We start from the raw sequence: 14,604 nt of genomic DNA, 5'->3' as shown, positions 1-14,604 counted from the left end.
CTCAAGCAGGCTCCGAGCCAAGCCACGTCTGAGGCGTGGTTTCGTATCACAACCCCGAGATCATGACCTGAGCAGAAACCAAGAATGAGCTGTCCGGGCGCCTCTCCTCTTATGAGGATGTTTTGAGCAAAAGGATGAGCACGGTAAAATTATTAACCGCTTGGAGCTTTCATCCCCTCTGAAATAGGGGAATGATGTCTGTCTTGCAGAATGTTTGTGAAGACTGAATCATTTCATGATTGCAAAGTACCTAGATGCCTAGAAGGGAGAAAACGCTCACCAAATGGAGCTTCTGGTGCTGCTGTTGTTAATATTATTACTTTGGTGTCACGTTCAAGTTCAGCTCCCGGATGGAGGCGTTAATTTTACTCTGTGCGCTTGGCCCAAGGTCAGCCATTTCGCAATGCTTATTAATGAGCACCATAGCATGGGGACAGAGAAGAAGAATAGGGCAGAGACGGCAAATAAATGGCTCATGTTGCCTGTGCCCATTTCTCCTACACCCGCGGTGGACGTAAGTAATCAGTCATGGCGCTCCTTCCCAATGGGCCAGAGCTCAGCTGCAGAATCTTTCCCAACACACCGATCCGGGCGGCTCCCCACCCAGTGGACCAGACTGAGCACTTGCCGCGAAACCGATTCCTTAAGAGAGGAGTAGCTCGGGGCCGAGGGGGGGAAGTGAGCGGAAGTGGATTATTGTTTAAAAAGATAAAATGGTGGTTTTGAAGGAAAAAAAAAATGAGTTGATCAAGGCAAAGAGCCAAGTTTGTTCTGACAGGAGATTCCAATATTATCAAAACGTCCTCTTTTTCAAAGCATCACTTTGTCAGAGGAATGCAAAACGTCGAAGGTTGTTTAGGGAAAAGGACAATTTAGCAAACCATGTGCTGAACATAGTGTTTTCAGTAACAGCCGCTGAATACTCAGGAAGGCATGATGTCCTGCCTCGAAGGCCTTCACCTCGCTCCTCTGAATGGAAACACGAGTGCCTGAGGATATTTGAAGCATGACAAACCTTGGAGCGAGAGCTGATGTAAAGCCCTGTACAGAATTTCCATGCCTGATCGTATAACAGATGGCTCCCTACAAGGATCATTTTAATATTAAACAGACCATTCAGGCCTATGAAAAATTCTGCCGTAAATCTGTAATTGAAAATATTTAAAAACGTCCATTCAAACAGACTGTAAAGTTTTACAACGGACTGTAGATTTTTACAAGGATCTTATGCATTCCGGAGCCTACGTCAAAAGTGGGGATGTCCTTTTATTTTTTTTAAAGAGGGGATTTAAAATCGAATGGAAGGTCTGTAGACATTAGGAAAAACTGTCTTATTGAGAAAGAAGAAAGGCATCTGCGTTACTTTATTTAATTGATTCTCATTGGCGTGTTCTCCCTGAGTGTTGTCGTGCTGTCCACACCCCCGGTGACCCATATGCTCTCCCGCTTCCTTGAGTCCATCAACCCCCTGTGCGTCCCGGGGGCTTCTTGTCCAGTGTGGACCCCAAGCAAGGGATGCTGAAGGTCAAGATCTATGTGAGGTTTTCCCATTGCTGCTGCTGAGGTTTTCAGCTCGGTAGTTCGATGGGACGTAGCCCAGCTGTGTTTGTTGTTGTAATGTATTCGTCATCGCTACCCAGTGCACCTGCCACGGATTCTTAGCCCCGAGTCAGCTCTCACCCTGCCATTCGCCCATCTGCTTTCTTCCCGGAGCAAAGGGAGACGCGACCTGCCCAGCCTCCCACTGCTACACAGTGGCTGTCACCTGTCGCGTCGTCCTGCGGCCCCTTCCTAAATGCCTTTAGGATGCTTCTTGCTCCTTGCTCCAGGGCACCAGCTAGCCGCAATAACCTTCGCGGACTCTAGCTGCTCTTGGAACGGAACCCCCGTCGTTGAAGAGAGCATCTTAGGAGGCAGATGGACACCCTTAAAAAAAAAGTTTAAATATTTGTGCATGTATCTTGATATAATTTTTAGAGGGAAAAAATGAACTCATCCAAACCATAGTTTCATGGGTTCTTTATCGCAGTGAAGAAGGCTGAGGGGAAACAGGGTCCTTTCAAAGCTGGTTTTGCAGACCCAGGGCGAAGGGAGGAGCAAGGAATGAGGACACGGGACGCCCACCCGAGGCCGACTGTGTGGCGTCCGCGGGTGCCTGACGGGCTAAAGAAAGAAAGAACACGGCAGTCGTCTGGGCTCCGCACGCGCCCGTCATCCGTAAATGTAAGGTTCCCTCTCGGTCTCAGTCCTTCTCTCTCTCAGTCTCTCTGTCTCCCTCTCCCACTTTCTCTGTCTTCTTCCCCATCTAGACGTGCTGAGACCTAACTCAGCCAGATTCTAGAGTGTGGAGGTCGGCAGCCTTCTCCTGCACCTTGACGGCAACAGAATCACTTCAGAGTTTAGGAGTCCGCTGGCTTGGTCCTCCCTGTGGTCCTTCCCGGACGGCCCTAGGGTGGCTGTGTTGCTGTCACTGATGGCTTCCCTTTTGTGTAGGAGCAGCAGGGAGCGGGGCACCTGGGTGGCCCAGGACGTTGAGCAGTTGTTGAGCGTCTGCCTTCGGCTCGGGTCCCAATCTCAGGGTCCGGGGATTGAGCCCTAGGGTTGGGCTCCCTGCTCAATGGGGAGTCTGCTTCTCTTCCTGCCCCCTCCCTGCTTGTGCTCGCTCTCTCTCTCTCTCTCTCTCTCTCTCAAATAAATAAATAAAATCTTACAAAAAAAAAAAAAAAACAAAAAACAAAAAACCTAATAGGAAACATCAGTGAGATGGGGAGTGGTCAGTCCCACAGTATCTTTTGCTTCCCCCAAAGGAAGTCCTTTGTTCACATCCATTAGCTCCCCAAATCAATAAGCTTTTCTTGACCTCGATAGCCTCTGGACATAAATGGTTCCTTCTGGAGAAGTTGACTATCTCCACAGTCCTGAATAGGAGAGGGGAGCTAGCTTGAAGTTCTCACTCAATAAAGCCTCCATAGTATTTACTTTGACAAAAGTGTAATGCTGACGCTCTGGCAAGACTTGTTCCAGGCACTTTCCAATGATTAACGCATTTATTTTATCTCCCTAAGAACTCCTTGGTGAGGTATACAGCCCCATTTTGCAGACTGGGAAGCTGAGGCTCAGGAACAGTAATGTACCCATGACTCCACGGCTGGTGAAGGGAAACTTGAACCAGAGTCCACAGGTTCTTTGCCAATATCTTAGACTGGAATCTGTTATTTAAAACAAAAACAGGGCGCCTGGGTGGCTCAGTGGGTTAAGCCGCTGCCTTCGGCTCAGGTCATGATCTCAGGGTCCTGGGATCGAGTCCCACATCGGGCTCTCTGCTCGGCAGGGAGCCTGCTTCCTTCTCTCTCTCTCTGCCTGCCTCTCAGTGTACTTGTAATTTCTCTCTGTCAAGTAAATAAATAAAATCTTTTAAAAAAAAAAATAAAAAAAAAATAAAATAAAATAAAACAAAAACAAAGCCCTGTCGTGCAGATCCATCTGAACCCTAAAATATGAGGCAGGAGAATAAAAAAACAAATCAGATGCCTGGGTGGCTCAGTGGGTTGAGCCTCTGCCTTCGGCTCGGGTCATGATCTCAGGGTCCTGGGATCAAGCCCTGCATCATGCTCTCTGCCCAGCGGGGAGCCTGCTTCCCCCCCTCACTGCCTGTCTCTCTGCCTACTTGTGATCTCTGTCTGTCAAATAAATAAATAAAATCTTAAAAAAAAAAAAAAAGTATCTTGGGTCACTCAGTCCATGAAGCATCTGCCTTGGGCTCAGGTCATGACGCCAGGGTCCTGGGATGGAGCCCCACATTGGGCTCCCGGCTCAGTAGAGAGCCTGCTTCTCCCTCTCTCCCCTGCCCATGCTCTCACTCTCTCTCTCTCTCTCAAATAAATAAATAAAATCTTTTTTTAAAAATTTCCTCCTGAGACGCTGATGGCAAAACCACTCTGTGGTGAGGTCACCACATTTAACCCATCCCACTGCTGAGGATGGGCTCGTTCTGTTATTTTGTCTGTAGTTATCTGTGCCGCCTCCTGAAGATCAATATAAATTAACTGGCGGGTAGGCTTAGTAATTAATTGGATCTAGATTCCTTTTAGTTCAATCCAATCATTTTGATGGTCCCTTGCAGTTAAATTTAGTCTCTCTAGGAAGACAAAATCGTTGTCCTCAAAGAGCCTACCTTCTCTCTTGTTCCCTTCTCCGAAATCACATCCGGTGGTTCGGGGCTGGGGAGCTGGCGGGTCCTCGCGGCTGTGAGGCCGGTGAGGGAAGAGGCCCTGGCTGCCTTGGCCTGTGCTGGCTGGAATCCACTGGGGCTGCGGGGGTGTTCTTTGCCCACGTGTGTTCCCTGCCCCACTGTCGTAAGTGCTGCGCTCTGTGGCCGATGTGACTTGGGATCCATTCTTTTGACTCAAGGGATGCTCTGTGGTATTCGGCACTCCTCACCCCCTCAGTCGGGTCGCACAGCTCCAGATCCCACGGGGCCCTTAGCTGCATCATCTGGGCCATCCCCTCACTTGGCGGGTCACCCCCAGCCCCTCACTCAGCCACGGGAGACCCTTCGGAATGTCCGCTGGCTTCCGCTTGCTGTCTATACCACAGAGGAAGTCAGAAGGGCTCGGAAATGCAGACCACAGGGGCTCGGCTCTCTGGCCTGCTTGTCCTGTTTCTCAGCTTTACCTTCAGATGTGTTATCACTCAGTTGCCGCACTGCCCTTGCTTTTCACCTAAAGCCCGGAGAAGACAACACTCCCTTTCTAGTTGTCTCCTTTCTACCCTGTTTTCCTACGATCTTCAGGGACCAGAGGGTCAGGGGTTTTTTGTTGTGGTGGTGGTTTTGGTTTTTTTTAAAGATTTATTTATTTATTTATTTGACAGAGATCGCAAGTTTTGGCAGAGAGGCAGGCAGAGAGAGAGGAAGGAAAGCAGGCTCCCCGCTGAGCAGAGAGCCCGATGTGGGGCTCGATTCCAGGATCCTGAGATCATGACCTGAGCTGAAGGCAGAGACTTTAACTCACTGGGCCACCCAGGTGCCCCAAGGGTGGGTTTTTCCATTAGTGTTCTGTCATATCATTTTTCTTTCTGACTGTAGATCAGACCTAAGGATGGACTTGGCCTTGAGATGCTAAATGGGGTATCCGGATATTTGGGAACAATGTTTCTCAGAAAAAAAACCTGGCTCGAGGGACATTATCTTGTTGCTTCATCCTATTTCTAATGTCAAGAGCTGAATACTACCTTCCTTTTCTTTTTGCATACTTTCTGCTTTAATTTCTAATCTCTTCTCAGACAGATGGGTACCCAGGGCAGATTAGGGCAAAGGTCTTCTCAGAAAGGCAAAAGAGGAAACCATATGAATGTTGAAAATGATTTCTCGTGGAAAACCTGCATTCCTTATGACTCACTCTGGTTGAGGAGTATACAGGAACTTGGTCTCTTGCTAGAACATGGGTCTTTCTTCCTGGCCGAAGAAGGCCAGGTTGGGTCCGCTTCCAGGTTGGGCCCTTCCACTTCATTTCACTTGCTGAAATTGTATATGCTTCCAGCAGGGTTAAAATAGAACCCACTCGGTATGCCACTCATTGGGCCTGGAGTCCACTTACAAAAATTGGTACCAAGGGTATTGTTCAGGAATCGCATTTGATTATAACAGAAATCCAGAAATGATGGCCTTAAATGAATTCAGTGTTTTATTTTTCTTACATAATGAAGGTGTACTCCTAGTCTCTCCTGTAGTTAGAAACAAAAGAATAATTCTGACCAATAGGCTAGATGCAGAAATGAAGTATCTCATTTCTGGGCTGAAACACAGAAACCTCACATCCCCTGAAGAGCCTGTGTGTTCTAGATCGTATAGCTGCAAGATGGCGGAATGGCCACATCTGGGTCCCTGAGTGATCCGGAGATCAGAGCTGCCCCAGAAACCTACAAGGGCATGAAGTGAAAAATTAACTTTGATTGTGTTAGCCTCTAGTATTGGGGGATTAAAGTGTTACTGGAGCATTATGTAGCCTAACCGGACCCATACCAATGGGAAGGGCCAAGAACAAGAGACACAGTCAGCTCACTCCTGCCCACTTGTGAGGAGATTTGAAGTCTCATTCAGTGTCATTCACTTATATGTTATTAGCTAGAATGATAGGGCCATCCATCACCATGGAAGATAAAGAAATGTCATTTCTTAACTTGACATATGCTTCATTTAATAAAATCAGATTTTGTTAGGGAAATTAAAAGGAGAGCTTTTGGGTAGGCAATTGTCTACCACAGTCTGTCCTTCAGGTTATCCATCATTCAGATGGTATGGAAATTTCCAGTGGTGTGGAAGTAAGACTTACACCAGCTCACAAAAACCACTTGTTAAATTTCAGAAATGTTGTGAGTTCATGATTAGATACAGTCATCATTAAGAAGGAAATTATAGGGGCACCTGGGTGGCACAGTCAGTTAAGCATCTGCTGACTCTTGATCTCAGCTGAGGTCTTGATCTCAGGCTCATGAGTTCAAGCCCTACACTGGGCTCTATGCTGTGCATGGAGCCTACTTAAAATAAATAAATAAAAATAAAAATAAATAAAAAGAATGGAATTATATGAACTTGCAATTAAATAAACTATACTAAAAACAAAGGTATTATATACTCAAAACTGATCACTTCCTCATTTTTTTTACATTTTGTTATCGTCTGTGCTCTTGACATTTACATCTGTCATATCTATATGGCAGAGATACTTTAAAATGGTAGGTGGTAGCACATCTGTTCCCAATTCTGCCCTCAGGAACATCACAATGTTCTCTCAAAATCAGCCACGGTAGGAATATTTACACCTTGGAAATCAGCATATACCATAAGTCAGTGCTTGATTTATTGTTTTGTTGACTGTCTTAAGAATGATGAAGAAAATGTTACTAATGCAAATTAAACTTAAAAATATGTTGTGATCATAGCCCTTGCATTGTAAATAAAATACTGAGGAAATATTCTTCTAGTATTTAAGAGTTTCTCACCTCGTTGATGAACTGGTGGAATTCTGACATTTGTCTTCCTCACTACACTTTCATTTTTCTCGTTAACATGAACTCATCAACTAACATTCATGCTGGAACAACACTCGTCAATTGCTTTGTCATAAAAAGCATTCTGTGAGAATTAATTAACTATAAGGAATTTACAGTAGAGTGTTAGTAGTAGTAGTAAATTATGTGCTCCAAATCCTTTATATCAGTAAAGTTTATAATAAACTTATGTATATATGTAAATATATTCAACCCTACCCCAGCTGGTGGTTAAACATTTATCAACACATCAATTTCTTTCCAGAAAAAGAACAACCTGAAGTAGAAAAAGTCTTTTGCTTTTCTTGAATCCAGCTCAAAGTGTAGGCTTTTTGGGTGAAAAGCGGTCTTTCCCTCAGATACAGATGGAAAGCTGTTCATCTGTCTGGTTTGTTATAGGTCAACCACTGTATAAATCAAAGGGCAAGTGATGTCCCTTATACAGTAGTGAAGAAGGAACAGGATAGCTACCATAATGAGCTCTTATTCAGAAAGGAGAGGATGGGAAATATCCATCTGATGTTCCCAAACTGAAGGGAAACCTACCATCAGTGTCCATAGCAATTAATCAATTCTACTTGACAGGAATAGCAAGGACTCTCTGTCTTGGGATATAATGAGTTCCTCAGTTGGCCAATCTAGCTGAACCTGGTTATTCTCTCTAGGAGGATCTCCATCCTCCTCTTCCTCTGCTTCCTTCCTTTGATGTGGCTTGGTAAAGATGCCCTTCCTGGGGATACAGAGCTCTCAAACCAAACTCCTCTTGGTGTAATTCCTTCCTTCCTTCCTTCCTTCCTTCCTTCCTTCCTTCCTAAGTAGGCTCCACACCCAACATGGGCTTGAACTCATGACCCTGAGAAAGAGTCACATGTTCTGCCAACTGAGCCAGCCAGGTGTCTTCCTCTTGGTGTAATTTTAGGGACTAAGGCTCCCTTACTGGCCAGAGACTGTAAGGGATTTACTAGCCATAGACTGTTTCAAGCCAGTCTTGAAGGGAAGGAAGTACTTTGGATATAGAATTCCCTCTATATGTAGTGTAGTTTTGCTCTGTTTGCTTCTTGTAAAGTCCAAGTTTAAGAAATAATAGCCAAAGAGCTTGTCCGGATATAGATGTTAAGCCTGAGAAATCTCTTTTAATTATAGGTCTCTATGTTCTACCCATCTCCCTCCTTTTAGACTCCATGACCGCTGCCAAGAGGCAGCTAGAGTCAACGGGCTCCTATAAGAGGGCAACATCCTTGATCCCATTGGTGGCAGTAGGCTTTGTTCCCTTTCCCCGTGGGCACCAGTATTTAGACTGTCATTTGTCCATCACTGTTTATAACTGGTTCAAGTTCAAATAACAGAAACAGTTGGCTTTGGGACTCCCTTCACCGTAACTTATAGACCACAGGTAGGGAAAATTTCCCTTGGAAAAATAATGTTTCCTTCCTCTTCTGTCTGCGGCCTGAGTAGCTCCAGTCTGAGGTCATCTCTTCTGTTGGATTTTGCTGAAAGTGGTAGAAACAGCATGTGCCAATATATCAAAGGTTCACCACCATTTCTCCTAAACATGTTGCCTCAGCCAGGCCATTGCCTGCATTCCAACTAGAGCAGGCAACAATTTCACCAAATATCCTGCCACTCCAAAACAAGGATCACCAACTTTACAGTTTCAGGTGTCCAAGTCCTTATCGCTTAAAGCCCCATTTCTTGCACCAAGTCAATCCCACATTTTGGGTTTGCTTAAAACACCGCACTTCTAAATACCAAATTCTGTTATCAGTTATATTCAGCTCTGAATCATAAGACAGTTGGAAAACAACAGCATAAACTTATTAGTGATCTTCTTTTTCCCAGGAAATGAGAATTCTTGGGATGCCTGGGTGGCTCAGTTGGTTAAGCATCTGCCTTGGGGTCAGGTCATGATCCCAGAGTCCTGGGATCGAGTTCTGCATCAGGCTCTTTGCCCAGCAGGGAGCCTGCTTCTGCCTCTCCCTCTCCCTCTGCCTGACCTGCCCCCTGCTTGTGTTCTCTCACTCTTTGACAAATAAATAAATGAAATCTTAAAGAAAGAAAGAAAGAAATGAGAAACCTAGATTTAAGTAATATAGAGCTAATGTGACAGCTTCATCATCATGCCAGCTGGACACTCAACATTCAGCATTTTGTTCATCATCTCAGAGAGGAAAGAGTACAGAGGATTTATCTAGCCCCTTTAAGGAGCTTTACTAAAAGTCCCTTGTTCAAAATAATAGTATTAATAATAAATAGTGATAAATAGCAATTTCTGGTAAAATGGATCAAGATATCACCACAAATGGAAATCGGACAAAGCCACCCTCAGACATATGAAGTTCAAATTTTTCTACTACTATAATCATCTTCGTACTATAACTGGAATAATTTCCAGAGAAACTCTAGGATTCAGTTGTCAAGGGTAACACTAGTGTCAAATTTGGACATTGGTAACCATGGTACAACTTTTGTAAGAAAGATGATAATAAAAAATGAAATCATCTATTGATGATTGGATAAGAGATCTGCCTCAACTTTACAGTTCTATAGCAATCTCTGCATTTTATAAATTCAAAAGGACTTCTCAGCTGGGATACAGTAATTTCATTTTCTCTAAAATATCAGTGTAATCACATGAAAGGGGAAAAGGCCCCAGGAGAAGTTCTTTTGCTATTAGCAGTAACATATATAAAACTCTTTTCAGAAAAGGACTGTTAATCATGTAATTGGAAAGGGCCCTAAGAAATCATTTATGCCATCTCGGACAGATAAATGAGCATCCTAACCTTAAAAATACACCCAAGGAAGAAGATTTAAACTCTTTTGTTGGCTTAATTATTATGGGCACTGCCTTGGAGCCATGTTAAAATGCCCTGGTGATTCTAGTTCTTCCAGCAGATATTTATTGAGCATCTACTATATGCATAACACTGTAGGAGAAACAAAAATAGGAGACATGATCTCTTGCAGCAAAGAGGTTATAATCTACTTAAAGAGATAAGGAGGTAGAAGAATTTGCCATGGTGTAAAATGGCTTTAAAAGAATTTCTGGAGGAGGGGGGACTCTGTTGGGCTTTGATAATAGAAAATATTATTATCTATCCAGTTTTTATCCATTTCTTCCTGTCCTTCACTCCTGATACCTGGTTCCCCCTCCCTCCACTCTACCCTCTTTGTTGCCATAGCTCAGGCTTTCATTATCTTCCACCTGTGCTCTTACAAGAGACTTTGAATTTGCCCCCATTTCCCCAGTCTTAACCACCAGGGTCTTTAGCAATTCCTGTCTGGCACTGTGAGAGAATGACCTTTAAAAAGATAGATCTATGGGCTTTTTCCAGGCTGGCATTACAGTGAGCTGAGCGAATCACTTGCCTTGGATGCAGAATTTAAGGGGCTGCCAGAAAATTCAGTAATCAAGATAAGTGATGTTTTAATGGGAAAAAAAATTTTTTAAGTTAGTGAATATATTTCTTTTTTGAAAAATTTTTATTAACATATAATATATTATTGGTTTCGGGGTACAGTTCTATGATTCGTCAGTCTTATACAATTCATAGCACTCACCATAGCACATAACCTCCCCAAAGCCCATTACTCCGCTACTCCATACTCTCACCCCCATCACCTTCAGCAACCCAGTTTGTTTCCTGAGATTAAGAGTCTCTTACATTTTGTCTCCCTCTCTGATTTCATCTTGTTTCATTTTCCCCTCCTTCCCCTATGATCCTCTGTCTTGTTTCTCAAATTCCTCAAATCAAGTGAGATCATATGATAATTGCCTTTCTCTGATTGACTTATTTTGCTTAGGACGATACCCTCTAGTTCTGTCCACATCATTGCAAATAGCAAGATTTCAGTTTTTGATGGGTGCAATATATATATCCCACATCTTTTTTATTCATGTCATCTGTCGATGGACATCTAGGCTCTTTCCATAGTTTGGCTATTGTGGACATTGCTGCTATAAACATACGGGTGCACATGCCCCTTTGGATCACTACCTATGTATCTATGAGGTAAATACTCAGTAATGCAATTGCTGGGTCATAGGGTAGCTCTATTTTCAACTTTTTGAAGAACCTCCATACTGTTTTCCAAAGAGGCTGCACCAGCTTGCATTCCCACCAACAGTGTAGGAAGTTTCCCCTTTCTCTGCATCCTTGCCAAAAGCTGTCATTTCCTGACTTGTTAATTTTAGCCATTCTGACTGGCTTGAGGTGGTATCTCACTGTGGTTTTGATTTGTATTTCCCTGATGCCAAGTGATGTTGAGCAGTTTTTTATGTATCTGTTGGCCATTTGTAATCTTCTTTGGAGAAATGTCAGTTCATGTCCTTCTCCCATTTCTTGATTAGATTATTTGTCCTTTGAGTGTTGAGTTTGATAAGTTCTTTATAGATTTTGGATGGTAAATCTTTGTCTGATATATCACCTGCAAATATCTTCTCCCATTCTCTCAGTTGTCTTTTGGTTTTGTTGACTGTTTCCTTTGTTGTGCAAAAGCTTTTTATCTGGATGAAGTCCCAGTAGTTCATCTTTGCCTTTGCTTCCCTTGCCTTTGGCGATGTTTCTAGGAAAAAGTTGCTGCAGCTGAGGTTAAAAAAAAGGTTGCTGCCTGTGTTCTCAAGGATTTTGATGGATTCCTGTTTCATATTGAGGTCTTTCATCCAGTGTTGGTCTATTTTTGTGCATGGTGTAAGAAAATGGTCCAGTTTCATTCTTCTGCATGTGGTTGTCCAATTTTCCCAAAACCATTTGTTGAAGAGACTTGGTTCCCCCCTGCCCACCATTGGACATTCTTTCCCGCTTTGTTGAAGATTAGTTGACCATAGAGTTGAGAGTCCATTTCTGGGCTCTCTTTTATGTTCCATTGATCTATGTGTCTGTTTTTGTGCTAATACCATACTGTCTTGATGATGACAGCTTTGTAATAGAGCTTGAAGTCTGGAATTGTGATGCTGCCAGCTTTGATTTTCTTTTTCTCCATTCCTCTGGCTACTTGGGGTCCTTTCTGGTTCCATATAAATTTTAGGTTTATTTGTTCCATTTCTTTGAAAAACATTGATGGTATTTTGATAGGGATTGCACTGAATGTGTAGATTGCTCTAGGCAGCATAGACATTTTCACAATATTTGTTCTTCCAATCCATGAGCATGGAATGTTTTTCTGTTTCTTTGTGTCTTCCTCAATTTCTTTCCTGAGTATTCTGTAGTTTTCTGAATACAGATTCTTTGCCTCTATGGTTAGATTTATTCCTAGGTATCTTACAGTTTGGGGTACAATTGTAAATGGGATCTATTCCTTAATTTCTTTCTTCTGTCTTGTTGGTATATAGAAATGCAACTGATTTCTGTGCATTGATTTTGCATCCTGACACTTTACTGAATTCCTGTATGATTTCTAGAAGTTTTGGAGTGGAGTCTTTTGGGTTTTCCACATAAAGTATCATATCATCTGCAAAGAGTGAGAGTTTGACAACTTCTTTGTTGATTCGGATGCCTGTTATTTCTTTTTGTTGTCTGATTGATGAGGGTGGGACTTCTAGTACTATATAGAGTGGCAGTGGTGATAGTGGACTCTGCCATGTTCCTGATCTTAGGGAAAAGCTCTCAGTTTTTCCCCATTGAGAATGATATTCATTGTGGGTTTTTCTACAGATGGCTTTTATGATACTGAGGTATGTACCCTCTGTCTCTACACTGAAGAGTTTTGATCAAGAAATGATGCTGTACTTTGTCAAATGCTTTTTCTGCATCTATCATGTGGTTCTTATTCTTACTTTTATTAATGTATTGTATCACATTGGTTGATTTGCAGATGTTGAAACAACTTTTTAGTCCAGGAATAAATCCCTGTTGGAGGTGGTGAATAATCCTTTTAATGTACTGTTGGATCCTATTGGCTAGTATTTTGGTGAGAATTTTTGCATCCATATTCATTAGGGATATTGGTTTCTAATTCACTTTTTAGATGGGGTCTTTGTCTGGTTTTGAGATCAAGGTAATGCAGGCCTCAAAAAATGAATTGGGGGACATCTGGGTGGCTCAGTTGGTTAAGCCGCTGACTTCGGCTCGGGTTGTGATCCCAGGGTCCTAGAATCAAGTTGTGCATCAGGCTCCTTGCTCGGCAGGGAGCCTGCTTCTCTCTCTGCCTCTGCCTGCCACTCTGCCTGCCTATGTGTACTCTCTCTCTCTCTGAAAAATAAATAAACAAATAAAATCTTTTTTAAAAAATGAGTTGGAGGTTTTCCTTCCATTTCTATTTTTTGGAAGTTTCAGGAGAATAGGTATTAATTCATCTTTAAACATTTTGTAGAATTTCCTTGGAAAGCCATCTGGTCCTGGGCTCTTGTTTGCTGGGAGATTTTTGATTTCTGCTTCAATCTCCTTACTGGGTATGGGTCTCCTCAGGTTTTCTATTTCTTCCTGGTTCAGTTGGGTAGTTTATACATCTTTAGGAATGTATCCATTTCTTTCAGATTGTCTAACTTTCGGGCATATAATTGTTTATAATAAATTCTTATAATTGTATTTCTTTGGTGTTGGTTGTAATCTCTCCTCTTTCATTCATGATTTTATTTATTTGGGGCTTTCTCTTTTCTTTTTGATAAGTCTGGCCAGGGGTTTATCAATCTTATTAATTCTTTCAAAGAACCAGCTCCTAGTTTTGTTAATCTGTTCTACTGTTCTTTTGATTTCTATTTCATTGATTTCTGCTCTGATCTTTATTATTTCTCTTCTCCTGCTGGGCTTAGGCTTTCTTTGCTTTTCTTTCTCCAGCTCCTTTAGGTGTAGGGTTAGGTTATGTATTTGAGACCTTTCTTGTTTCTTAAGAAAGGCTTGTATTGCTATAGACTTTCCTATTCAGAGTGTCTTTGCTGCATCCCAGAGATTTTAAACACTTGTGTTTTCATTTTCATTTGTTTCCAGAGTTTTTTTTTTTTTAAGATTTTTTATTTATTTGCCAGAGACAGAGAGAGAGAGAGTACACACAAGCAGGCAGAGAGGCAGGCAGAGAGGCAGGCAGAAGCAGCGAGAGAAGCAGGCTCCCTGCTGAGCAAGGAGCCTGATGCAGGACTCGATCCCAGGACCCTGGGATCATGACCTGAGCTGAAGGCAGTGGCTTAACCAACTGAGCCACCCAGGCATCCCTGTTTCCATGAGATTTTAAAATTCTTTAATTTCCTTGTTGACCCATTCATTCTTTAGTAAGATGCTCTTTAGCCTCCATATATTTGAGTTCATTCCAACTTTCCTCCTGTGATTGAGTTCTAGTTTCAAAGCATTGTGGTCTGAAAATATGCAGGGAATCAACCCAATCTTTTGGTACCATTTGAGACCTTATTTGTTATCCAGGATGTGATCTGTTTTGGAGAATGTTCCATGCACACTAGAGAAGACTGTGCATTCTGTTGCTTTGGGATGGAATGTTCTGAATATATCAGTGATGTCCATCTGGTCCAGTGTGTCATTTAAAGCTTTATTTCCTTGTTGGTCTTTTGTTTAGATGATCTGTTCATTTCAATGAGGAGGGTGTTAAAGTCCCCTACTATTATTG

At 42.7% G+C, this 14,604-nt stretch overlaps 1 protein-coding gene across 3 annotated transcripts in view; it reads left to right on the top strand.

Annotated features, from left to right (window-relative positions):
* Positions 1 to 14,604, top strand: part of RFX3 (regulatory factor X3) — a 444,526-nt gene that overhangs the window by 27,271 nt on the left and 402,651 nt on the right. For 2 of the 3 annotated variants that reach the window (XM_059142827.1, XM_059142829.1), the window contains one exon: positions 2,030 to 2,223. The exons of the other annotated variant lie outside the window; for it this stretch is intronic. The gene's annotated coding sequence lies outside the window, so the exon portion shown is untranslated. The remainder of the gene's footprint in view (positions 1 to 2,029; positions 2,224 to 14,604) is intronic. 3 annotated transcript variants of the gene reach the window in all.

The sequence above is a fragment of the Mustela lutreola genome, chromosome 12, assembly GCF_030435805.1.
Source record: "Mustela lutreola isolate mMusLut2 chromosome 12, mMusLut2.pri, whole genome shotgun sequence".
Taxonomy (NCBI): Eukaryota; Metazoa; Chordata; class Mammalia; order Carnivora; family Mustelidae; genus Mustela; species Mustela lutreola.
The sequence above is the reverse complement of the archived record's forward strand: the minus strand, read 5'-3'. Positions and strand labels throughout refer to the sequence as shown.